A 27,335-nucleotide genomic window follows, 5' to 3' on the forward strand; every position below is an offset into this window, starting at 1 on the left:
ACTAAATTTTATACGCCATTTAATTATAGTATAGGTTAGTAATTCAACAGATAGCATGGCACTGGAACATCGTAGAGAGTTGTTCAATGGCTCATTTTAAAGGAAATTAATGGGGTTAAAAAACTTTTTATAATAAAAACAACCTCTTGCCTATACTAAATTTTATAAGGCACTTAATTATAGTATAGGTTAGTAAATTAACAGATAGCATGGTACTGGAACATTGTAGAGAGTTTTTCTCTGGCTCATTTTAAAGGAAATTAATGGGGTTAAAAAAATTTTGGAATTAAAACAAATTATTTTTATTACATTGAGAAATTTTAATTATGTTCCTTAAGAAATCATCATAAGTAAAAATTTCCCATACAGAAATTGAACTAAAGCCTACTGGGCGAGAGCTATCCCAACCTCTAGACCATATAGGATATATTAAAATATCCTATTAATGAAGTTAATGTTCAAGAACAAATTATAAACCTAGTTAGCTGCCTGATTTTTTGAGGATCGTTTCTTACTATTCCAAAGAAGAAAAAGCCGTAGGCTTTTTCCTGTTTATAATTTATTTTATAATAAAGAAAGGACTGCAGGATTTACTAACTGAAAAGTTAAATTTACAGTAAAGTATGATCTCTCGCCCATAGTCCGGGTTGAAGCGGTAGCTAGCAACAGAGTAAGAGACGATCACGTCCAATGCCAATAAATATAAAAACCCATAACTCCTAAAATAAGAGTCCGATCAAAACAAAAAGTACACCATTAGAACTACCTTGTCCGAAATCCCTGTATAGGAAACTGTCTGTTCCAGGTTACAGCGGTAGCTAACAACCTAGTAAGAGACGATCACGTCGAATGTTAAGAAATATAAAAACCCATACCTCCTAACAAAGGAGTCAGATGAAAACAAAAAGTAAACCATTAGAGCCACCTATGTCCGAAACCCCTGTATAGGAAACTTTCTGTCATTTGGCTTGAACAGCAAGGGAAATATATTGGCTTGAAAATCAAGGAACGTGACTTTAATCTCGTTATTCTGCATTACATTAAAGAACGAACTTTATTCTCTAGTAACTGAAGTATTATAAGGTATCATTGCATAGATGATGTATTTTCATTATTCATCATCCGGGTTGCAGCGGTAGCTAGCAACCTAGTAAGAGACGATCACGTCCAATGTTAAGAAATATAAAAACCCATAGTTCCTAACAAAGGAGTCAGATCAAAACACACAGTAAACCATTAGAACCGCCTTGTCCGAAACCCCTGTAAAGGAAACTTTCAGTCCCTTGGATTGAACAGCAAGGGCTATATATTGGCTTGAAAATCAAGAAAAGTGGCAGCTACTACAACATTCTGCCTAAACCGGATATTTGTTTTCTCTTTTATTTTGTATCCAGAGATAGCTTGGCACTGGAACATCGTAGAGAGTTGTTCAATAGCTCATTTTAAAGGAAATTAATTGGGTTAAAAATCTATAGTAACTAAAATAAATTATTTCTAAAAGAGAATAAATTTTTCCACCAAAAACTGCATTTTTGATGTCTTTTCACACTGCAGTCTTTCAAACATAATCGTATACCAGCGGTAAGATTTGAACCCACGCCTCCAAAGAGACTGGTGGCTAACACCAGTGCCTTGGACCACTCGGCCAGGCTGCCTCTCATAAATAATATATATGTGAATTTGGGTTGCAGCAGTAGTTAGCAACCTAGTAAGAGACGATCATTACATAAAGGATCGATAACATTTATGATAAATGGGGCCTAAGCTACTTTCAGTGGATATAGCTGAAACCGAGTAAAGAAAAAACCATGGTACATAGTAACTAAACGTTAAGATAATAAATTCAACTTTTAAATGGAAGTTTGGTACGTGACTCTTTCAAGGTCGTCTCTTACTATTCCAAATAAGAAAAAGCCATGGTCGTTAATTATGTTCGTTAAGAGATCATCATAAGTAAAAATTTCCCATACGGAAATTGAACTCAATACAACTGGTTGAGAGCTATCCCAAACCACAATGTGAAGCCACACGTATGACTAATCCTCAGTTTATTTCCTTTAATACTAAAAAAAAACTTATTTTTAAATAGCAAAACTCACTTACCTGAGATTCAACTTTTTTCTCGAGTGGTGCCTAGAAAAATAACTTAGAAAATAAAATTAGATTAATCAAATACTAATGATAATTATTTACAAATTATCAACGATTAATCCAATATTAACAACAATTACTTACCGTAGATTCAATCTGTCCCATCCAATGTGACTTCGACGCTTATTTTTAAAAAGCAAGATTTAATTTTCTGATATTCAACTTTTTCTTCCAATAGTGCCTCGAAAAAGAGTTTAGATCAAGAAAAATAGATGAAATGATAAAATCACTTTTTTTAAATAGCTAAATTCACTGACCTGAGATTCAACTTTTTCCTCCAACTGTGTCTCGAAAAGAACCTGTATAAAGAAAAATTAAATAAATCAAAACTTAAATCACTTATTTCTGAATAGTGAAACTCACTTACCTGAGATATAGCTTTTCCCTCCAATGGTGCCTTGACAAAGAGCCTAAAAAATAAAGCTAATCAAATACTAAAGGCACTTATTTTTAATTAGAAAAAATCACATACCCAAGATTCAACTTTTTCCTTCAATGATACTTCGGAAAAAAACCTGGAAAAACAAAACTTACTGACCTTATATTCAACCTGTCCCTCGGCAATGCCTTGGGAAAGAACCTAGAAAAGAAAATAGACTTAATTAAACAGATTGTGGTAACAAACTGTAAGTAAGGAGTGACGTCGCTTACTTACGTTATAATACATTTTTACTTTTAACGTCATGTATGGTTTTAAGCTTTGATTATGACGTCATTATTCATGACTTATACAAAGAAGCAGTTTTTTGTCCAATATTGATTTTATTTTGCACATAGTATTTTTCTAGTTACAAAAGCACGTAGATTTGGCAAATTTCTTTAAACTTTGTCCAATAGAAACAACAACAAGTAAACAACAGGGAATTTACATTGAAAACCTTAAATTTGAAATTTAAGTGAAATTTGACAGTGAAATTTGTGTAATCCTTGTAAATATTTTGGCCTTGTATCTAAGAACCGTCCGCAGTAACCTACGTATATAACAAAAATTAAACTTACCATAAAATAGGATCTTTAAATTAAAAAATTAAAATAGTCCCCAAACTATTAATTCAACAAAGCTCAACCAGGACTGAAATTGAAACCATTTTTATTGTCTGATCTAAAACGAATCCATAAAAATCTATCTATAATTTTCCTTTGCCCCACTCACTGTGGTAGAAAAAAAAGAGAACACCTCCCTACGTCCATGCAAAAAAGTAGCTTTCCTTGTTGCTCAAGCCAGGGACCTGTCCGTTTCATGAGTAGGGGGTTTGGCCATGGTGAATTTTTTATGTTGATTAGATTGGGTTTCGAAATAATTGTTAAAGGTTGCTCTTTGCCGTGATTTAAAATTTACTAGCTTGTAGCTACCTCTGCAACCACGATTATACATAGAGCCCATATTGTTCTCCACTTAGGTTTTTGAGAAATGGTATTTAGTCTACACTGAGTTTAACTCAAGACAAGGTTCTCCACTTAGCTATAACAATTTAAAGAACTCATCACAGGGGATTAGACTGAGAAATTACTCAACTATAAGAAAATTGAAATATATAAAAATGTATTAAAATAGATAAAACATGAAGTAAAATTTGGTTGTTCAAGTTATAATAAAGAACGACCTCTTGCCTATACTAAATTTTATACGCCACTTAATTATAGTATAGGTTAGTAATTCCACAGATAACTTGGCATTGGTACATCATAGAGAGTTGATTAATGGCTCATTTTAAAATTATATAAAGGACCAACATAGTTCATCATAAATATTATTTGTCAATTATTACAATAAAATACGATCATTGGAATAACAAACCATTGGAAACATTGGACTTAGTTAGCTACTTGATTGTTTGATGTTCGTCTCTTACTATTTCAAAGAAGAAAAAGCCGTAGGATTTTTCCTGTTTATGACCAGGTTATATATATCAGAGAAGTCTCTATATTTAATTTATTTTGGACAAAAAAAGCAAAAACTTATTTATAAAGTTACACATTCCTAAATCAGCTTCAAATTAGGATTCTTCCTCAGTTGGCAGTTACTTTTTATATTTGTTTTTAAATGGGTTACTATTAGCTGGAGTTCGTTCTTTACTAGACATTTTCTAACGAAAAATATATGTTTTCTTATATAGTTTATTCTATAAAATAATAATTGAGCAGAAAAAGTTAATTGCTCCTAAATCGTATGGGATAATTTTCACACTTTTTTATTAAATCTTAGACACCATATACTGAATGATATATTTGTATTAGCAGTTACCACGGTCCTCTGGATTTGTCATTCTGCTAAGAAGGATTTGAGTTCAAAACACTGTGTGGTAACGATTTGTTTATCTAAAAAGTGGAAAATTCTCCATAACATCATCTTCTATTTTACTAGAAAGGATATACTTTATATTGTCCCTGAACAATTTAATGTCTTTTTGAATTAAATTAAAAAGGGGAAAATTAATAAAAAAATTATCAAATTCAATTGAAACACCTAAAAAACAGAATAAATTGCTATTTTATAGTAAAGATATAATAAAAATTCTCTCATTCTTGATTAGATAATGGTTAGATCGAAGCAAGCCATACGAAAGTTGAAAAAAACAGTACTACACAAACAACAGAGATAGTATCTTGAAAAGAAAAAAGCAAAGGTATTCAACCGACCAGGCGTATCGAGAAGTAATCAAACAAAACAGACAGATGTGTTATCACAATTATGAAGATTATAGACATGCAAAAATTGAGACAGCCAAACAAAAATTCAAGGAGAGTTATCACAATGATGAAGAGTACCGCATCAAATATAAGAAAAACCAAAAGCAATGTTATTCAACCGTCCAGGTGTATCGAGAAGTAAAAATTGAGACAGCCAAACAAAAGATCAAGGAGCGTTACTGGGGTGACAAAATCTATAATGAAAAAATTAAATTCTCTGCGAGGTTGTCCCGAAGAATGCATAAGGACAAAGGGAAAAATTACATTCAGAAATACAAGAAGATGGCAAAAATGCAGGCTGATCTTTGTAAATTGAGAAACATTTTACGCATGTTTTATCGGGATCACGAAAAGTATTCAAAATTACAGATTAAAATTCTCTTTGAAAGAGCGGATGCTGTTGAAAAGTCGGCTAGAAATGCTTTGGCAAAGCTTCATAGTAATAACCAAAAGAAACGTTGTCAGTTTAACGAAAAGCTTCCAAGGTATGGATTGGCAACTGCGGAACAGTTTATAGATGCAATGGAAAATGTTCGACAACACAGTGAATATACGGAGGCGTACTTCTTAGAAAATTCGTATATTAATTTTGGAAGGAGCAATTGCAGTTTATGTAGCAGCAATAAAAATATATATACAAGCATACCTATCAACAGCGAAGGAAAAGCAATGTTTTTCAATTATGGCGAAAACGAGCCTGTTAGGGTTATTAGTAAATGTGTTTGTAAGACTAATGATTTAGAACAAATTCCTGGAACACCGACTCAAGAAAAAAGCATTTCTAACTGTGTTTTAAACAGTTCTTTTAGTTCTACTGAATATTTGGCAAACAATTCTCTGTGTAGTAGAACAAACTGTCCTGAAAAGTACGAGACAACTATTGAAAAATGCTCTAAAACTAGATCTGACAAGGAAATTATGATGGCTGAAGTCACCTATAACAATCTGAGTATACATTCAAAACCAAAAATTGGGCAGCAGGTTACTTGGCAATGTCACCCTGATATCTGCAAGCTCTATCCGACGGATATTGAATTATGTCAAATTCTTTTTGATATCCTTGAAAATAATATAGCATTAAAATTTTCAACTGACAAAGTGGTTAATTTCTACCTTGGCGGCTTGGATTATTGTGAAATCAATTACAGGGAGACAAGAAAGCATGGGCATTCGTTATACTGTAGCCCAAATGAGGGATGTCAGAGCTATTTGCGTTCTCTAAGGGCACTAGCTCTACATTTTCCTGTCTTGAACTGTTTCATTAATAGCTTATATAAGGCAGTATCAAAATGTAAGATTATACAACATATTAATCTACTAAAAGTCGAGGGCTCGTACAAGGAACTAAGCCATTACATAGAAGATGTGTCAAGTAAACTCTGTCGTAATAATAGTCAAGACTTCATTTACGGTGATAGCAATATTAGAGTTTCTGTGGATGAAAATACAATAATACAATTATTTGGTGAGAGCCTTGATAAGGTAGCTAACATCAGGGATGTATACGGTACCCCACAATGCATTGTGACAGTTGTGAGCAGATAAAGACAAAATACCAATTGAAGAGTCTAAGATCCCTTTCAAATAAGGAAGGTTTTGATGTAATGATGGCCACGATTTTTGAACACCTACAACAGGACATACCCAAAGATGACAGAGAACAACTAATTCTATGTAAAGGTTTGAAAGAGGATGTGACAGATTCGTTCTTTGTCTGTGATTACTGTGCTAGGACAATGTTGAACAGTCCGGAGAATGTCCTATCATTTTATAAAGTTTTAACTTAATACCGTTAGTCTTTCTAGAAAATCAGAATAAAGTTATCCTCTTATATCAAACAGTTCGTGGTAACGAACTGTAAGTAAGGAGCGACCCGGCTCAATAGTAACCGAAACTCTAAAAAACGGAATTTTGATACCAATAGACATGAGTAGAATCAAATTTCTATGCTGAGTTCAAATATATAAGTATCATCAATTTTAGTCTTACCTATCAAAAGTTACGCGCCTGAGAAAATTTGCCATATTTTCAGGAAAAGGGGGAAACAACCCCTAAAAGTCATAGAACTCTAATGAAAATCACACCATCAAATGCAGCGTATCAGAGAACCCTACTAAAGAGGTTTCAAGCTCCTATCTTCAAAAATGTGTAATTTTTTATTTTTTTTCATAATAAATATCACGTATGGGTGTTTTTTTTTTTGTTTTTTTTTCCTGGTGAGTTAGTATATATACATTGGTCCTATAATATAGTAATAGGGCTCATTTTAAAGAAAATAAAAATTTATATTACCCGTGTTAATTTACCGAAAAAATTTTAGGGCAACTTGGCCCCCTCCCACGCTCATTTTTTTCTTACAGTCACCCAATCAAAATAGTTAGATAGCCATTCTGTTCAAAATAGTCGAAAACTTAATAACTATGACTTTTAGGATATTTTACTCCCTCACCGGTCCCGGCGGTAGGGATGGAAGTTATGAACTTTGCCCTGTTTTTACATCTAGTGTTTCTGGGGGTGTCTAACGATGTTTCAGGCGGTATTTTGTCAGCAGGGTGGTGGGGGAGGCGGGGGCTACGGGGGAGGATCCTTCCATGGAGGTCGTTTCCTTGGGAGAAGGGACATTTCTATGAAGGGGGCGCCAGATTTCCCAGCATTATTTAAAAACGATCAGAAATTAAATAAAAAAAACTAGTTTTTTAAACTGAAAGTAAAGAGCAACATTAAAGCTTAAAAGAAACAGAAATTATTACGTAAATGAGGGGGTGGGCCCCCTAGTCAATACCTCGCATTTTTCGCTAATTTTTTTTAGTACTTTCAAAAGAGCTATCTATTCTAATTAACCGGCCTTTGTGATTCAGGGGTTTGTGATTCGAACAAAATTCGAACTTTGGCGTAAAGAGCAAGGTATCGACGAGAGGGCAAACTCCCTAATATACGTAATAAAACATACGAATATGGACATTCGTTACTTAAGTTAATTCTTAATTTACGTCAGAACAAAATTTCGAGAAACCCATTTAGCCAAAAAAAGGAAAATTAATATGCGAATTTTTTTTTAATATTCATGTACGGTGAGCAAAAATCAAAGCTAAATTAATTCAAAAACGTTAAGAAATTAAATAAAACAAAAAATTTTTTTAACTGAAAGTAAGGAGCGACATTAAAACTTAAAACGAACAGAAATTATTCCGTATATGAAAGGGGCTTTCCCCTCCTCAATACCTCGCTCTTTACGCTAAAGTTTGAATCACAAATTTATTTGTCACACACATTTATTTTTTAAAACAATTAAAAAACATTAGTGTAAAGAGCGAGGTATTGAGGAGGGGACAGCCCCTTTCATATACGGAATAATTTCTGTTCGTTTGAACTTTTAATATCGCTCCTTGCTTTCAGTTAAAAAAGCATTTTTTGTTTAATATAAACAAAGTACAACTGATGTGACGCACAAAACTCGCCCCTGGCGCTGCGGGGGACTATATTCTCCCTGGAAGCATAGTTATTTGACTTTCCATCTATTTTGAACAAGAGGGGCTATTCCAAATTTTTGATAAGATGTCTTCAGAGCTATTGTAGCTCAAAACGGTATGGAGGAGGGTTGTTTGCCCTCCCACACATTTTCAATATCCCCCTCAACATGCCCTGAACGTTTAAATTAGATACCTTCAGCTGTTCTTGGCCTATTATAAATACACATATTTGAAAAACTGGATGCACATAGAATCTTTTTGCTTAGTAAAATATGGCCCTCACCCTTCCACAAAGTTTGGCATTAATACACATAACCATTTCGGACACACTTAGACTTGAAAAATATCTCTTATCCTAACGACCGGTTCTTAAAAAGGATAAATTAAGTAATTTAGAATCCAGACCCTGGGGTCCTTAGGGAATCTTGCATCCAAGGAGGCATATTTACAAGACCATTTGATGATTTTGAGCAAAATCCCTTTTTCTATATTTTGTTCAGTGTTGCAGGAAGGGGCATCTACACTGGGCGAGGGGAAGTTGTAGTCCCCTAGTGACTTTTCAACATCTTCCTCAACATACTCTGTAAGTTTGGACTTAATACCTTTAGCCGTAACGTAGATATTGCTGTTACGCTATTTCCACAACCAGCATGTACACTGTGTTTTGATTGCGTTCAACAGTCCTCTCTACAGCTGTGGAGGGTCATGTCAGTCCCACGGGCATTAGACTAATTTAAACAAGACGTTTATTTCAAAAACTTTGATCGAGTGTTCTTGGAGACGGAGCAGCTAAAAAGGGACTAGGAGGAGGTTGGCAGCCCTCCCACCACTTCAAAACATCTCCTTCAGCATGTCCTGAAAGTTTCTGCTTAACACCGACAGCAGTTCTCATGCTCTTGCAGATCAGCTCGTTCATAAACTGGATTTACATAGTGTCTTTTGAATTAGTTAAAGATACCCCTCAACATTTCCCATAGTTTCATCCTTGCCCTTTTCAGTGACACCCATAATCAAAAATGTTGCATTTTACTAATGATACATCTTGTTTGTTTTACATCCGCCCTTTTTAAACCTCCCCCCCACCCTTCCCTGGCAGTTTAAATTAAATAAAGGAAGCTGGTCTTTTCGTATTATAAATAATCATATTTGAAAAAATGGATGCACATATTATATTTTTGTTTAGTAAAATATTCCCCTCAACTTTCCACGAAGTTTTTGCATTAATACACATATACATTTCGGACACAATTAGAATGAAAAAATCCCTCTTATTCTAACGACATATCCTACAAAAGGATAAACTGAGTAATCTACAATCCAGGCCCTGGGGTCGTTGGGGGATATTGCAGACGAGAAGTCATATTTACCCTACCCTTCTATTATATTGAGAAAAATCACTATTTCAAAATGTTTATCAGTGGTGAGGGGAGGGTGGAACTACAAAGAACGAGGGGGCTTGTAGTCCCCTCATAACTTTTCAACATCTTCCTCAACATAACCTGTAAGTTTTGACTTAATACCTTTAGCTGTTACTTAGATATTGCTGTTACGCTATTTCGACAACCAGCATGCACAATATGTTTTGATTGTGTTAAACATTCCTCTCCAAAGCTGTGGAGGTTCATTTTATTCCCAGGGACATTAGACTATTTTGAACAAGATGGCTATTTCAAAAACTTTGACCGAGTGTTCTTGGAGAGGGGGCAGCTAAAAAGGGAATAGGAGGAGGTTGTTAGCCCTCTCCCACTTCAAAACGTCTCCTTCAACATGTCCTGAAAGTTTCAACTTAATACCGACAGCAGTTCTCAAACTATTGCAGCTCCGCTTGTTCATAAACTGGATGTACATAGTGTCTTTTGAATTAGTTTACGATACCCCTCAACATTTTCTAGTTTCATTCTTGGACCTTTTAGTGACACCCATAATCAAAAATTTCTCCTTTTATTAATGATAAATCCTGCATGTAAACAATCTATAAATTGAATAAATTACAATCCTTGCCTCGGGGCTGGGGTCTGGTATCTCTGGAGGCATAGCTAATACAGCTGTTGAATACTTGGAACAAAATGATAGCTATAAAATTTCGACCAGTGTGAGGAGAGGGGACACATAACAAGGGCAAGAAGGGGATGGGTTGCCCTCCACTCTCTCTTCAACATCCCCTCAACAGGGTCGGATAAAGGGCGATTAGACCGATTGGGCCCAATCGGGTCCCACGTTTGGAAGGGCCCCGCGCTGCCATCAAAATGAATATTTTTTTTTCGAAATTGTTAAATATTCTTAACAATTCCGGTAAGCGTTGCTTCTGGAGAGGGATATCAACAATGAATCAGGAAAGAATAAATAGTTTAGCAATTATGTCGATTTAAAGTGAAGACGCAAGGAAGTTAGATTTTCAAAGATTTAGAAGAATTTATAGAACAAAACTTAGAAACCTGTGAATTCATTTATTCATATTTGGTAATGTAAATTTCAAAAGGCATTTTCAGCGGTTTCATAATAGCTAGAGGGCAAAAATGCAAATTAACATAAGCTTAAAATGAGGACAAAATGGACAAAAATATGAGCTTAAAATAAACAATAGACCATCAAAAGTGACATAACCAATCTGAGCAGCTAAGGCAAGGGGCATTGAAGAAATTTCCTGAAACAGTGGGAATAAGAACTTTTAAAAAATGAAAGTGAAGAATAAATAACTAGGGTTAGCAGACACACTAAAGGGAGTATCAGAATGTGCAAAAAATGAAACTGAAAAACAAAGAATTGTGATGTTAGAAGACAATCAAAAGATAGAATCAGGATGAGTAACTATGGCCCAAAACCAAGTAAAACTGACAAAGATGCCTTAAACTAAGCAAGTGTTAATTAAAAGTCTTTGGTACCCTTCAAGGTTGTATTTAGTAACTGTAGATTCCTACGTTTTTCCGCAGGAAAAGTACCCAACAAAGGTGATTTATTTGAATATTGCTGCTTGTGTAGTCAAATCACATTACTACCTCTACAATTTCCAAATGAATTAAGTTGGTCTGTTGTAGGACATCACTTCCTCTCTAAAGAGTTCCACAAACAAATACGAAACTTAAACTCATGTTTTGCTTTAGCTTCATTCGACATAAGTGATGATCAAACCATCAACAGTCGTTATTTTTTCAGCTTCAAAGAAGCTTGACTCCTTCCAATATTTTATAATAAAATTAAAAAATTAATATTAATAAGGAGTTTTTGTTTTAAACCGGAAACAAAACTAAATTATCATTCAAATATTTGTAAAACAAAAATATTGGTTGTAATCAAACATTTATTAGTAACGAACTGTAAGGACCGACCCGGCTCAATAGTAACCGAAACTCTACAAATCAGAATTTTGATACCAATAGATACATCAAAAGAATCAGATTTTAATTCTGATTTCAAATATATGTTTCATCAAGTTTAATCTTACCATTCAAAAGTTACGTGCCTGAGAAAATTTGGCTGATTTTTGCAAAAACGGGGAAAGACCCCCAAAAGTTATAGAACCTTAATGAAAATCACACCATTATATTCAGCGTATCATAGAACCCTACTGTAGAGGTTTCAAGCTCCTATGTAAAAAAATGAGTAATTTTCCATTTTTTGCACTAATAAAGAGCACAGATGCGTGTTTTTTTTTTGTTTTTTTTTCCCAGGGGTTATAGTAAAGACCCCGTGGTCCGATAATAACGTGGGAGGGCTAATTTGAACGGCAAATAAAATTTATATTTCCCTTTTTAAGTGAACAAAAAAATTAAGTGCAACTAGGCCCCCTCCCACGCTCATTTTTTTCCCAGTCACCCGATCAAAATTTTGAGATAGCCATTTTGTTCAGCATGGTCGAAAATATTATAACTCAGTCTTTTAGGATGACTTAATCCCTTGATGCCACCAGGGGGCGGGCTGAAAGTTATGAGCTTTACCCAATTTTAACATAAAGGATTGGGAATTGGGAAGCATACCGACGGTTTCAGGGGGGACTTGTTTAGGGTCGGGGGGGGGGGGTCGGGGCTGCTCGGGGAGGACCTGGTCATTAAGGAAGTTTTCAGGTGAGAAGGGACATGGCGATGCAGGGGCGCCGGATGTCCCAGCAGTATTTTTTTTTTTTAATCAGAAAGAACGTATATGTTAACAATGTGCACTGTGCTTAACTTCTAGCCCTTGCATCAGGGGCGGGGTGGTGTCAACCCCGGAGAAGTATAATTATTTGACCTTTGAACTATTTTAAACAAAATAGCTATTTTCAAAATTTGATCGGATACATTTGGGGAAAAGGGGCAAGGGGGGGGGGGAGTTGTGGCCTTTTAAGAACTTAATGTTCATTCACAGTTTTCTATGGCCATTCAAGAGCGTCTCTTGCTTAAAAGCTTTCAAACACAGAACACCAGAAACGGAGAGCTTCAAATGAAAAGTGCGATGCAAAAAAGTGATAATTGAGGCAATTAAAAACTAGAACAAAATCGCATTTGAAGTTTCCCATTTGGATTCAAATCAAAGTATATAAGGATACAAATTAATCAGATGTAACAGCAACTAAATATTGGCTTTTATGTAATTTCAAGAGTCCTCGGTTTCTTCATATTTTTTTTTCTCTCGTTGAAGTTTTGGATTCGGTTTATTTTTGCACAAAATACTTTATATCTAAATTTTAATAACAAACAACAGGTAAAAAAATTGGGAATTTTCTAAAACAGTGAAACTTGTTCAAACCTCAAATGAATATTTCAACCCTACATCCAATGGCCGTCCCCAGCGAAAAACATAAATAAAAAGAAGAGACTTACAGTAAAATAAGGTCTTTAAAAATAAAATATATATTTTTGTTTAAACAGTCCAATAATTAGTGCCTCAACAAAGTTCAACCAGGACTCTCGGATTCTTAAAGGTCGCATTTTTCTGTAAATATCTTCTTTTTTTATATGTTTTTGGTGAGGACAGACCTTGGATATAGGGTAAAAATATTAATTTGAGGTTTAATTGATTTTTAATCTTACAAAAATTCCCTATCGTTTTACCTGTTATGTTTTTTTTTATGATATAAAGGAAATGTGGCCTTCATCGTTGTTTATATATAATAGAATTTTAAAAAAATATTTAAAAATAAGTTGTATTTATATAAGTTGTTTCATAACAAATGCGAGGAGTTCACGACAACTAATTGTTATTTCATCAGACCTCTCTTTCGCTTATATTCTGTAGATTTTTTTGACTTTACTCGTAATAGCCTACATGTCAGAATTAATTTTCCTGTTTTTACAGTTTTCCAAATTTAAGCTCACTGCAAATGAATACTCCTTCCCATGTTTTATAAGAAAATTAAAAAATTAAGATGAACAAGGAGTGTTTGTTCTAAAACGTAAACAAAACTAAATTATCATTCAAATATTTGGAAAACAAAACTATTGTTTGTCATCAAACAGTTCGTGTTAACGAACTGTAAGGAGCGACCCGGCTCAATGGTAACCGAAACTCTAAAAAACGGAATTTTGATACTAATAGATACATAAAAAGAATCATATTTTAATGCTGATTTCAAATATCTGTTTCATAAAGTTTAATCTTACCCTTCAAAAGTTACGCGCCTGAGAAAATTTGGCTGATTTTTGCAAAAAGGGGGAAAGACCCCCAAAAGTTATAGAACCTTAATGAAAATCACACCATTATATTCAGCGTATCATAGAGCCCTACTGTAGAGGTTTCAAGCTCCTATCTACAAAAACGTGGAATTTTCCATTTTTTGCCAGAAGAAAGATCACGGATGCGTATTTTTTTTTCCAGGGGTGATCGTATCGACCCAGTGGTCCTAGAATATTGTAGGATGCCTCATTGGAACGGGCATTAAAAGCTCTAGTGTCCTTTTTAAGTGACCGAAAAACTGAACTGCAACTAGGCCCCCTCCCACGCTCATTTTTTTCCCAGTCACCCAATCGAAATTTTGAGATAGCAATTTTGTTCAACATGGTCGAAAATTTTACAACTTTTTGTTTGAATTAGTCCCTTGAAGCCCCCAGGGGGAGGTCTCACAGGTATTAACTTTACCCAATTTTAAAAGATAGTCTGTGTTTTTGAGAAGCATGAAGTCGTTTTAAGGGGGGAATTTTTTTTCTGGGAGTGGGGGGGGGGGGTGGGTCGGGGGTTATATGGGAAGACCTTTTCATGAAGGAAGTGTTCATGGGAGAAGGGACATTGCTATGAACGGGCGCCGGATTTCTCAACGTTATTTTATAAAAATCAGAAATTAAATATAACAAACAAGATTTTGAAATGAAAGTAAGGATAAACATAAACATTTAAAACGAACAAAAAATATTAGATATATGATTGTGTTTACCTTCTAGTTGAAGCCTCTCTATTTATTAAACTGATTGCTTAACAATATGATCCTATATATTAATTTTAATTAAAAGAAGTTATTAGTAAGAGGTCATTTTTAAGTACTTTGAACAAAACTCGAACTATATATTAAAGAGAAAGTAATTGAATACTGTTACGTAAGTTAATTACATCAGAACCAAATTTAGAGACAGCCATTTAGCAAAAGAGAAGTAAAATTTTTATTCAAATTTTGTTTACTTATTCATGATGGTGAGCCAAAATAAAAGCTGCTCCTTAATTTCAGTTTAAAAAACTTGTTTTTTTTAATTTAATCAGTAATAAAAAAAAAGCAAAAAAAAAATAGCAAGACCTGGATGGATGAATTTGTGCTCTTCTTTGAACAGATATGCATAGACAAGGCCGTACCCAGGATTTTTTTTTGTTGGAGGGGCTTTTACTCATTTTTTTAAGGTGGGGGGGGGGGAGGGTTAAACAAAAAACCTAAAAAATGCATAAAAAATTTGTTTATATCAATTGTTGTTACGTTTTTACGAGTCAGACAAACACTACGGGGGGGAGGGGGCTTCAAACCCCCCTATCCCCCCTCTCGGTACGGCCTTGTGCATAGAGGTAATATATGATTACGGAAAAGACTAATTATACGTATAAAATATTTATTAAACAAACTCGCAATTACAATCCATTATAAAAGAACATACGAAAAAAAATCTACCAGAAAGTTATCACAGCATATAAGCATATAAGCCTTCATTCTACATGTAAAGCTTTTAATTTAAAACAGGTCGTTAATGTCAAAACTAAGAAAGACAATACTACTCTTGATTTAATTTGCACTAATCTTTCGAAGTTTTACAAACCCGTCTCCACTCTGCCCCCTCTAGGGGGTAGTTACCACTTCAGCCATTTCCTATCTCCGCTGGCTCAAGTTAAACAGTCGTTTTATATAAATGAAACCGCGTATATAACTCTGACTGGCTCAGGACTTTTATATTTTGGCGTATGGATTACTACTGAAAAATGGTACAAAGTGTATCAAACAAATGACGTAGACTGCATGGCTTTGTCCCTCCAAAATTTATTGAGGAGTAATTATGAATCCCACTTTCCTGAGTAAAAATTTCAAAACGTTTTACAAATAAGCCTTATGTTACGGAGTCTTTTAAAAAACTTATAAGAAAAAAAAATCAATTTTTTTAATGCAGATCGTATTACTGAGGCTAATGGTCTAAGGAAGTCCATAAAGAAAAAATCAAGAAAAGCAGTTTCTAATTATTATAATAGTAAAGTCAAAGATCTATGTTCTAACAAGCCCAAGCACTGGTACAGAAAAATTAAAGGAATATGCGGAAAAAGTCATTCCGACCTTGATTTTCATCCCCCCGAACCCCCTAATAAGACTGTCAACGATTTAAACTTGTACCTTGCTTCCATCGTGCAGTCTTCCCCCTTTCACTGGCTCAAGTCCAACTATTTCTCCCAATTGTTACCTGATAGTTACCAGTTAGTTGCCTGTTCGCATTCAGACAGTGAAGGTCTCCGGGTGTGAAATGAATTTGGATTAGCTACGTCACTTGCCCAAAGGACGCTGCTTGGATAAACAATTTGGATAAGTTTTGACTGATTGCGATTGCTAAAAGTGGGCCCTAAGTAATATCTGGATATTGCAAATTACGGGCCCTTGCGAGTAAGTTTCCTTTCATGACTTTTTAAGGATTTTTTAAATTGTGCGGCATTATTGCTGAAAACATAAGAGATGGCTACATCACTAACAAAAGAGCATTTTGACCGGAGAATGGATGAGTTAACTGCTACGATTTCGATGCTACAACAATAAAATAAGGTGTTGAAGACTGAAAATAAGCTGTTAAAATTGGAACTGCTTAAGGTGAAATCGTCTGCACTTCGAGTGGATTTACATACACGGAGAAACAATATTCTGCTCCACGGGATCGATACGCCAAATGAATCTGAAAATCTTCGTGATACAGTAAAAAATTTCTTCGGAAAAAAACTCGGGATTTCAGATCCTGATCAAATAGGTATCAGTGTTGCGTATAGGGTCAAAAAATCCACCGCGTCTGATGATGGTGTTGGTCCTAGTCTGTGGAGCGGTAGAAAAAAAAAACAGTTGAGCCTATTTTCGTGCAATTATGATCGCTCATTGATTCTTAAAGAATGTGGTAAACTAAAGAAACGGGCCACAGCGTGTCAACTGACTTACCTGCTGAATTAGGAAAGTGAAGAAAGGAATTATTGGCTCTCGGCTACAAGCTAAAAAATGCAAAGGGAGCAGAGAAGGTCAGTAAGACTTATGTTGTCCTGCGTAACGTGAAACTCTGGCTGGAGACAAAAAGGTCAAAAAGCTCACAGCAGTGGGTTAAATACGATGGGGACTGTTTCGATCCACTAAAAATGTTTGCCAAAAATGACCCAGAGGTGGTTGTTTCCGACCATCAGTTTTGTCATTTTTTTTTTCGATATTTAATTTTTATTTACGTGATATAGTGAGAAGTTTGTTTGACTATTATTTAAGACGCAAATGAGTTATGTTTCAAGTTTTATGTCAGTGAAGGAAGTAAATCGAAAATTTTGTTTTCTTCCTTTATTGTTTCATATTTGTTCAATTTTATTTTCTATTTTTTAATTTTCCCAAAATTCAAGGTATTTAGTATATTTTTGTTTCCTTTAAGTGTTACATAAATAAGTTCAATTGGGTAGGTTCATTGTTTTTTTCTACTTGCTCTTCTCAATTTTAACGACGGACCACCGATTGCGGATGGTAAGTGATGACTTTTTCTTCATCTTCATCCTGATAGGTATCATAGATTTTGATACAGATAGATTAAAGAATTAAGAAGTCTTATTTAAATCTTAGGCTTATTCTTGATCAAGAAATTGATCAAGCAAATGATTTCCATTTTTTTTATGATAAAAATGTCCATAAAATTAAATATGTAATTTCTAATCTAATTAATGGGAGGTCCTCCAATTCTTAACTTTCTATATTTCATTTGAATTTCCAAGGACTGTATTCCTCATTTTCTGATCTAGAGTCGACATGTCGGGAGCTTAGACCAGATTGTATAGGTCTATGTGAAACATTTATTACACAACAAACCGAAAGCCTTTTGGATATTCCAAGTTACAATAGCCATTTTCTCCAAAGAAAACAGATGAAAAGGGGTGGTATAGCAATTTATATCCGCGACACACACACACTGTTCAAATTAGGCAAGACCTTACACGAAATACTGAAGGAATTTTCGAGTCGTTGTTCTTAGAAGTATGGCTATCCCCAAATAAAAAATTTATTGTGGATGAAATTTATAGTTCTCCGTCAGGGTCAACGTCTCAGTTTATGGAACATATGGCTCAAGTTCTGGAGCTAGCCCAGTGTAAAAAAATGAGCTTATTCTCATGGGAGCTTTTAACATTAAACTCAGTATTCCGCTAAAGGCCGAAGCAGCAGATTTGCTAAGTAATATGGCAGGTTCAGGCCTATATCCTGCTGTTACGATTCCGACACGGGTTACTGAGAGTACGCATTCACTTATCGACAACATATTCAGCTCCTTGCTCCCAGAGTCGGTGGCAGTCCTCGTCCGTGACACATCAGACAACGTTCCCCTTCATGCAACACTCGGCCTTTCAGAACCAGCTAAGATAAGGTCCCAAATCAACCCTATGTTACCGATTATATGTTTAACAGAGGAAAACTTGAAGAATTTAAAACAGGAACTAGAGCAATTAAACTGGGATAACGTAATGGAGATTCAAGATGTAAACGAAGCATTAGGGTCATTTCACTCGACGTTCATGGATGTATACAGTAGATGTTGCGTGAGAAACCCGAGAACTAATAAACGAAAAAAAGACCAGCCAATTAGCCCCTGGATGACGGATGGTCTTTTTGGCCTGTGTGAATAAGAAAAACCACCTTTGGGGAGAGTATAGACGCTTTCCGAGCTTAGCGCGGCTAGAGGAGTATGATCAATACAGGAAAGTCCTTCGGACTGTGGTACGAAGAGCAAAGCGTGGCTACCTGCAGCAAAAGCTGACGGAATAAATATTGGCGATACCACATGGTATAAATATTGGCGATACCACAGCAAATTCCGTCGGGATACCATCTAAGTCATACAAAGAATACCTTGGCCCGAAGTGTATGAAATCAATGGCAGTGAGTCCTGTAACACCAGGTGAGCTCGAATTACTCGTAGAAAATTTGAAGGGCTCTTCTGCTTCAGGTTTCGACCTGGTCCACACAAAGGCACTGAAAGCAGTAATGAAGACCATTGCTGAGCCGCTAACTTACCTTGTAAATCTTTCATTAGATAAAGGGGTTTTTCCTGAAATGTTAAAAAAGGCAAAGATAATACCTCTTCACAAAGGTGGAAGTCATACAGACACAGAAAATTATAGACCCATCTCAATCTTACCAGTTTTCTCGAGAGTCTTTGAAACGCCAAAGAAAAACCAGTTTTACCAATATTTAGATGGCAAAGACTTTTTTAACTGCCGCCAATTCGGGTTTAGTTCTGGCCATTCAACCGAAGACGCACTTACTTCACTAAGTTTATTCGTAAACAGAATCCTAGATTCGGGTGCTTTACCTGCAGCAGTGCTTCTAGATATTAAGAAAGCTTTTGATAGCATGCACCACGAAATATTACTAGGAAAGCTGGATCATATTGGAGTTCGTGGCCAAGTCCTAAATTGGTTTAAGTCTTACCTTGAAAATCGTCGAATTTACACAGGAAATGACCATACAAATGATTTCGTAGTTAATTGCGGGTGCCAAAGGACTCTAAATGGGGACCGATATTGTTTCTTGTTCACGTAACTGATCTTAAGCAAGTACTGACTCCTGCTAGTCGTAGCCCTTATTGCTGCAAACTAGGTCATCCACACACGACGCCGGGGTCAATAGTAGAAGCCAAGGCCGATCTAACAGCACTTGCTGATGACTCACTTATGGTGAGCTCTGAATAGAAAATCATTTCTCTCAAAACGAAGCTAAAAGACATTCTTGAAGAAACATAACTCTGGATTGACACAAATCGTCTAGTCATCAACATTGACAAATTGAGTGTTTTATTTTTTTCACGTATAGATTCACTGGTTCTGATGTGATTGGTATTGAAACCTCTCGTGGACTTATCAAGAGACCAGAAAAAGGACACATTCGTTACCTTGGGGTTTTAATCGACGAAAACCTCTCGTTCAGACACCACATAGCAAGTGTCGAGACGAAGCTTTCAAGGAACCTTGAGAAAACTCAGTCACCATTTCCCTAAAAAAATACTGATCCTGATTTACAATGCAGTTATCAAGCCTCACATTCAATATTGTTCTACGGTTTGGCAATCTAATTTCAAGACACATTTACAGAGACTAAACTCAGTTCACAATTCAGCACTTCAAATTTTAGGCCCAACACCGAACAGACTATCAATGGCATCACTTTACAGACTATCTTACACCGTTTTTTGTTTTAAATATTTTTCCGGAACACTCCCATCACTATTTAGAGGCCTATTCACACTAGCATCATAAATCCATAGTTTAAATACACGATCTTCATCAGACATTTACATACCCCCGACACCGACAGCTAGGTCGGAATTTTCTCCTAGAATTGCGTGTGCTAGAGAGTGGAATGCACTTCCGCAAGAGCTGAGGTCATATAGGTCTCTCGGCTCCTTTAAAAAGAATGTGAAAAAATATCTAAAAGATTAAATATTTTTTTAATAGATTTATTTTATTATTATTATGTTCAGAATTTTTCGATATTATTATTAATTATCATATTTTAGTTTGATACTTCAAGGGGTGTGAGCGGAGGAGAAAATTTATTGTTATTTGATGGTGGTTCGGGGTGGAAATTGAAGAGGACAGGAGGCCACGCTGTATTTAGAGTGTGCAATTATTGCGGGCCCAAACGTGCATCAATGCACAAGGAACTAAGTTAAGTTTATTTTTATATTTATTTTTTTGAATTAAAACCCATATTGAACTGAACTGAATACTTCCTTCCCCTTTATTTCTCCCTCTGATGCTATAAATAAAATTCTAAAGCTTAAAAAATTAAGTATTTGTCCATTGGACATCCCAGTTGACTTAATTAGCATTTTCAGACAAAATTGCTGACCCTTATATCAAATATTTTCAACCACATCACACAATTTGGTAAATTCCAAAGTTGCTGGAAACAAAGTTTTATAACACCTGTCCCAAAACAATGCACCAGTCTGACTTTCGCCAACATTCGCCCCATTACACTCACTTCAGTTTTTCCAAACTTTATGAAAATTTCCTCTGTGACTGGCTTAGAGGTATAATTTGTCCGCGTATTGACACCCGGCAGTTTGGTAACTTAAGGAAAACTTCCACCACCCATTACCTTGTGCCCTTAATGCATACCATCGTAAGTAACCTTGATAAACCAAATGTTTGGCTGAACCTTGTCTTAGTTGATTTCCAAAAAGCTTTTGACCTGGTTGACCACAACATCCTAATTCATTCACTACTGGTTAACTTTTAACTTGATCCTCTGTTAGTAAATATTGTTATATCGTTTCTTTCGAATAGATCATAAGTTGTTAAATACAAAAATATTTGCTCTAACACCCTCCCTATATATTGTGGAATTCCTCAAGAATTGGAACCTTATTGGGACCACTTATTTCTAGTCATGATTAACGATATTGGTAGGGGTTTTCCTCAAAGGTAGAAATACGTGGATAACTTGTCAATCCTTGAAGTATGTCACAGGACTACTAAAAGTGAACCCCTCTGAATCCTAACCCACATTTCAGATGAAGCTAAGAACCTAAATATGGAAGTAAATTCATTCAAATCAAATATAATGGCGATAAATTTTTTGAAATCCACTCCCGCTTTCCTTGACTCTATCTCACCCAAAATGCTTGTGAAACATGTTAAACTCCTTGGTGTCACAATTTAAAATAATCTTAAATGGGGCATGCATGTTTCTAATATTGTTAAACAAGCAAACGTTTTATTATCTATCTTAAAATTTTAAACAAATTTAATTGCCCCAAGATGCAGTCCCTCTGTGTTTATTTATTATTTGTCAAGCCGCTATTAGAATATGCATGTCCAGTCTGGCATTCGCATCTTCTAAGCAAGCTTAGTGACAAAATTGAGTCGGTCCAAAAGCGTTGGCTCAGGATCATCTACAAAGAGAACAAAAGTCCATACTCCTTCTTCCTTAAATCCGCATGTATTACCACGTTAAAAGAAAGGAGAGTACAAATTTGTTCGCGTTTTGCTAAATCCGTAATACCTAATCCTAGTGCTGAGGACATCTTTCCGGATTTACATGACCCCATTAGACCCCGTCTCCCCCGCTTAGCTTCCTTGGCAATTCCAATATATTCACCTATCAATACCGTTACTTAGAGGTTCTGGAAAAGTTTTATCCCCTTAATTTTGGTGCACCTAAATAATCCCTGAACTATGCTCTGTACCAAAATTAACTCCTCCGTCCCTTATTTTAGTTGTTGTGTATGTTCAAAATAATCATTTTTAATTTTTTTTATATTTAAATTTTTTAATTTTTTTTTCAATTTTTTAAATAATTTTGTTTTTTTTTTAGTTTTTAATTAATGTTCAAAAAAAAAACTGTGGTAATAATAATAAATTAAAGAACTAAAAATAAATTATGTTAAATTTTTTTCTGACCATCAATTTTAATTTATTTTTCCCAGTTAATTGTATTGCTTTCTTTAATTGTAAATATTTCTTTTGACAACTAATTTGGCTCGATTTTCAGTGTTTTTTTTTTTTTATTTTATGTATCTGACCTTGAACACGATTTCGGCAATGTTTTTCTTATTGAATCTGATTTTATTTTATCAACCACTTCTTCTTGTTTTATTTTTCTGCCTCTAATCTAGCCATTTGTTAAATTCTTATCGAACATTTTTATGCTTGATTGGTGTTTCTTTTCTTGCTATATTATTTGTTTCTTCATTTTGCTTTGTCTATTTCTTTTTGACATATGAAGCAAATTCGGCTCTATTAGAGCTTGTGATAGCTTTTGGAAAAAAAAAATATTATCTATCTTACGCATACCCAAATGAGAGACGCGAACTCTAATTTCTCCATTGACTGCCCTGGGAAAGTTCTTCTGAATGGCTATCATGATGCACTTATGTCGCCACAGCAGCTAGGTGTTCTCCAGCATGGCTTTCCTCCTCTACCACTTTTTTTGCCCCCTTTACTTCCTCCTTGATTAACGGATCGACTAATTACGCTAGGACTAGGATCCCCTTAATTTATTTCACCTTATTGTGATGATGAATGAAGATTAAGGTCATTAAAAAAAATCTCGCTGTCTGTAGTTAGTATCTGAAAACAATCTTAGTATCTGACCCAGCTTTCGGTCAAACAAAGTCCACAGAACTAAACAACATGCGGTTTTTTTTAGCATTATCGCCACGTTCCGCTTCTATCACATTCCTATAGTCCTTTTAATGAACCTTATGACGCAAATAAATTGATTAATAACAAGCCATGGAACCCACCTTATCTGATCATTACTACCAGTAACAAACCCATAAGCGTACTCGATTATTAGAATCAGAAATACAAATAACAGTTAAAGTTAATTAGATTATCAAATTTTCCCAACTTATTCTGTAATAGAAGTATAAATTCTGCAATTTCGTCACTAACAAGTAACTGAATTTCGAATAATTACCACATCATAAAAAAAAAATCCTATTCGTTAAAAAACAACGTATCATTCATAATCAACAAATTTCGTAGACAATTAAAACACAAAACCACCGCTTCCTCTCAAAAGCTGTTGGAGAAATAAATATTTTTTTTGTAAAAAAAAAACAAGTTTTCGAATTCTTTAAAACACTCCAACTCCTACCAGCGGATGGCGACTAAATCTGATTCCGAATATATTTCCAATTACAGAACATAAAAAAGCACAAAATAAAATCATTAGTAAAACACATTTTTCATAAAAGAATATCACAAAAAAAAAATGCAACAGATCAGTTTAAAAAGAAAATTTTAAAATTATTATACGTCGCAGCGTAACTTAAAGAATTATTGAAAATAAGAGTGAAAAACAAAAAAAAGTAAAAGATATGTCTCAAGACCAGCCTACAATTCTTCAATCAATACAAGTGAGAAATATATAAACACAAAAATAAATATAAAAACGATTATTTAGCATAGATGAACTAAGCTTGTCTTTAAAAAATGGAATTATTATATTCATTTAAATTAAAAATAAACCCATGCCATTCCCTCCAAAATATACACATTTTCTCAATCATTCACAATCAAAATACATAGTATTAAATATTACTTTAAAAACATTTTTTTTCTTTACTTACATGCCGTATATTAATAAGATTTACTTTTGACATGGCTTATATCTATTAAAAATACTTTAGCTTAAATTCAGAAAATATATTATACAATTTTTTACAGGATCCACGTTTTTACCCCCCCCCCAACCAGACAATTTTATCGTGCTTGTTAAAATTTAGCAGAACTTCATATACATAAATTTTTGATGTTTTTTTAAGTTTTGAGTGTGTGACTTCCGCCACAGAATAATTTACCGCACCCCAACGAATGACAATCCTAGATGAAGACTTGACCGTACTGACTATTTGGAGAATGAAAATGTAACTAAAAACGCATTGCCTTCCTGATCCTCTGTGAGAACAGATTAAGCTTAAAAGGGTTTTGGCAATTAAAGCATGTGTGATAATGTTTGGAATAACCTGTAAAAAGGACATTGAAGTTATTACATTCAATTTTTTTTTTAATGCGGTAGTTTTATATTTTAACTTACATAAATACTTATAGATTAGATCTTTTTTATATGAAAACAGCGTTTGCCGTACTTTAGGTGGACGCAAGAAAAAACAAATTTGCAATCAAAAAACCGGTTTACTAAAAGTTGAAGGAAAACGGTTTTTGAAGTACAGCCGTCAAGATTATATTTTAAAAATGCATTTTAAAATAGTCACGTAGACAAGGGTGTATCCAGCATTTTTGTTCAGGAAGGTGGGGGTAACGGGTACAAAAAAAACCTCACAAAACGCATTGTTCTTCAGTCATATTAGGGAGGGGGGGTCAAACCTGATACCTCCTGATACAGCCTCGTAAGTAGTCTATGAATTTTATTTTGCAACTTAGAAAAAGAAAACATTAAAATGAATCAGACATAACAATCGGATATTTATCAAACAAAATTTTCACATCTCAGAAATTTAGTGTGAACACACAAAATAGATTCCTGATAGAACTAAGATAGTGCCCTTTAAACCAAAGAATATGGGTGATAAAAAGAGTGGAAACTGACACTAGTAATAATTGTTTGGTCTCAGTTTCTGAGATGAATACAATTAAGAAGCTAGAAAAATGCCAAGAAACACCGAGTCCTAGATGGTAGTGATGACCTTTTGTCGACACTACCACCAGCACCCACTCTCACAGGATGCCATACTCTCGAGTAAACATCAAATGCAACACAAATTACCATATAAATTTTATATGGTAAATTTTATATCTTATAAAACATTAAAAACATAGGAGCAGTAAAGCATCTTTACATTCAGGGCGAACAAAACCTACCAGACATGTTTCTGAGTCAAACCAGAAAGGTTTCTGAGCCATAAGTTATAGGGAATATTGAAGAAGATCGTAGCTACACAATATGTTGTACAAATACGTTTGGATCAATTAATAATGAAAGAGGTAAAAGGTTAAAATGGCTTACCAACTAAAATATAAGTCCCACACACACACACACACACACACACACACACACACACACACACACACACACACACACACACACACACACACACACACACACACACACACACACACACACACACACACACACACACACACACACACACACACACACACACACACACACACACACACACACACACACACACACACACACACACACACACACACACACACACACACACACACACACACACACACACACACACACACACACACACACACACACACACACACACACACACACACACACACACACACACACACACACACACACACACACACACACACACACACACACACACACACACACACACACACACACACACACACACACACACACACACACACACACACACACACACACACACACACACACACACACACACACACACACACACACACACACACACACACACACACACACACACACACACACACACACACACACACACACACACACACACACACACACACACACACACACACACACACACACACACACACACACACACACACACACACACACACACACACACACACACACACACACACACACACACACACACACACACACACACACACACACACACACACACACACACACACACACACACACACACACACACACACACACACACACACACACACACACACACACACACACACACACACACACACACACACACACACACACACACACACACACACACACACACACACACACACACACACACACACACACACACACACACACACACACACACACACACACACACACACACACACACACACACACACACACACACACACACACACACACACACACACACACACACACACACACACACACACACACACACACACCTCCTCTTGGCTTGAAGAACTTTGTTTTAGCAGACTCTTCAGGTTTGGTGTATGATTTCGTAATCTATCAAGGAAAGACAACCTTGTCAAGCAACCTATCAAGAAAAGGTCTCAGTAGTGCCCCTTTGCTACACCTATGCCAAGATCTAAGTAAAGGTTCATATTTTTTCTTCGATGGGTACTTCACTAGCATATCTTTGCTCGAAAAATTTTCTGAAAAGCGCATAAACGCAACCGGCACTTTCATGAAAAATCGACTTGAAGGTCTACCTTTAAGACCGATCGTGAACTACAAAGAACTGGACGTGGGACGTCCTTTACGTACACGCGAAAAGATCGAGTTTTAGCCGTTTTAGCCACTCTTTGCTTTCCGCTCTTTGAAAGAAAAAAAAAGAAAAAAAGAACAGAACAGAAAATATAGAAAATATATACAGAAAATATATATATATATTCCATTGGTGGCACTATATAGGGGTATGCCAGATTATGGCATGGCGCGCTCAATTGCCTGGGTAATGAAATTTAAGCGCCGAAACCCATTTAGGCAATGAGTTTTCATCTGACGAGCCCCGATATATGGTGATCACCTTGGGAATATAATGTTTTTGTAGATTTAAGGTGCTTTAGCTTGGTTTTGGAACATTGACGTATGCTTATTGATGCTGATTTTGCTCTATTTTGGACTTGATTTTCGGACTGTTGGATTGGTTATACTGTTTTGTCCTGGGGAACTGGATGGATGAGTAGGGTCTAGACCTTGTTCAAGTGCTCATTTACTTCAGTTACTAAAGTAGGAAGACAGTTTTTTTTTTTTTTTTTTTTTTTTTTTTTTTTTTTTTTTTTTTTGCCAGGTGATTACCGTAATATACACTATATATAACAGAAAATAGAAAATATATATAACAGAAAATATATATATATATATATATATATATATATATATACGAGCTCGTATATATATATATATATATATATATATATATATATATA

The 27,335-nt window shown here is 35.2% G+C and overlaps 1 protein-coding gene across 3 annotated transcripts in view; it reads left to right on the forward strand.

Moving 5' to 3' along the window:
• veli (L27 and PDZ_signaling domain-containing protein veli) overlaps positions 1 to 27,335 on the forward strand; it is a 192,245-nt gene that overhangs the window by 97,320 nt on the left and 67,590 nt on the right. The window lies entirely within an intron of this gene.

This window comes from Artemia sp. Qi Xiang Cuo, chromosome 17, assembly GCF_049724085.1.
Source record: "Artemia sp. Qi Xiang Cuo chromosome 17, ASM4972408v1, whole genome shotgun sequence".
In the NCBI taxonomy this organism is placed as follows: domain Eukaryota; kingdom Metazoa; phylum Arthropoda; class Branchiopoda; order Anostraca; family Artemiidae; genus Artemia; species Artemia sp. Qi Xiang Cuo.